Here is a 1,951-nt window from a genome sequence, read left to right as displayed (position 1 = left end):
ATGAATTAGCATGTTTTTAACATGATTCTAGCATGAATTAGCATGTTACTAGCATGATTTTAGCGTAAATTAGCATGTTACTAGCATGATTTTAGCATGAATTAGCATGATTCTAGCATGAATTAGCATGTTGTTAGCATGATTCTAGCATGAATTAGCATGTTGTTAGCACGATTCTAGCATTAAATAGCATGTTACTAGCATGATTCTAGCATGAATTAGCATGTTGTTAGCATGATTCTAGCATGAATTAGCATGCTACTAGCATGATTCTAGCATGAATTAGCATCTTGTTAGCATGATTCTAGCATGAATTAGCAAGTTGTTAGAATGATTCTAGCATGAATTAGTATGTTACTAGCATGATTTTAGCATGAATTAGCATGTTACTAGCATGATTCTAGCATAAATTAGCATGTTACTAGCATTATTCTAGCATGAATTAGCATGTTACTAGCATGATTCTAGCATGAATTAGCATGTTGTTAGCATGATTCTAGCATGAATTAGCATGTTACTAGCATGATTCTAGCATGTTGTTAGCATGATTCTAGCATGAATTAGCATGTTACTAGCATGATTTTAGCATGAATTAGCATGTTACTAGCATGATTCTAGCATAAATTAGCATGTTGTTAGCATGATTCTAGCATGAATTAGCATGCTACTAGCATGATTCTAGCATGAATTAGCATGTTGCTAGCATGATTCTAGCATGAATTAGCATGTTACTAGCATGATTTTAGCATGAATTAGCATGTTACTAGCATGATTCTAGCATAAATTAGCATGTTGTTAGCATGATTCTAGCATGAATTAGCATGCTACTAGCATGATTCTAGCATGAATTAGCATGTTGTTATCATGATTCTAGCATGAATTAGCATGTTACTAGCATGATTTTAGCATGAATTAGCATGTTACTAGCATGATTCTAGCATAAATTAGCATGTTACTAGCATTATTCTAGCATGAATTAGCATGTTACTAGCATGATTCTAGCATGAATTAGCATGTTACTAGCATGATTCTAGCATGAATTAGCATGTTGTTAGCATGATTCTAGCATGAATTAGCATGCTACTAGCATGATTCTAGCATGAATTAGCATGTTGCTAGCATGATTCTAGCATGAATTAGCATGTTACTAGCATGATTTTAGCATGAATTAGCATGTTACTAGCATGATTCTAGCATAAATTAGCATGTTACTAGCATTATTCTAGCATGAATTAGCATGTTACTAGCATGATTCTAGCATGAATTAGCATGTTGTTAGCATGATTCTAGCATGAATTAGCATGCTACTAGCATGATTCTAGCATGAATTAGCATGTTGTTAGCATGATTCTAGCATGAATTAGCATGTTACTAGCATGATTTTAGCATGAATTAGCATGTTACTAGCATGATTCTAGCATAAATTAGCATGTTACTAGCATTATTCTAGCATGAATTAGCATGTTACTAGCATGATTCTAGCATGAATTAGCATGTTGTTAGCATGATTCTAGCATGAATTAGCATGTTACTAGCATGATTCTAGCATGAATTAGCATGTTGTTAGCATGATTCTAGCATGAATTAGCATGTTACTAGCATGATTCTAGTATAAATTAGCATGTAACTAGCATGTTTCTAGCATGAATTAGCATATTGTTAGCATGATAGATAGATAGATAGATAGATAGATAGATAGATAGATAGATAGATAGATAGATAGATAGATAGATAGATAAATAGATAGATAGATGGATACAGACAGACAGACAGACAGACAGACAGACAGACAGATAGATAGATAGATAGATAGATAGATAGATAGATAGATAGATAGATAGAAAGATGTAGATAGATAGATAGATAGATAGATAGATAGATAGATAGATAGATAGATAGATAGATAGATAGATAGATAGATAGATAGAAAGATGTAGATAGATAGATAGAT

The sequence above is a fragment of the Danio rerio genome, chromosome 22 (genome assembly GCF_052040795.2).
Source record: "Danio rerio strain M-AB ecotype USA chromosome 22, GRCz13ab, whole genome shotgun sequence".
Lineage (NCBI taxonomy): Eukaryota > Metazoa > Chordata > Actinopteri > Cypriniformes > Danionidae > Danio > Danio rerio.
Note: the sequence above shows the minus strand (reverse complement) of the source record.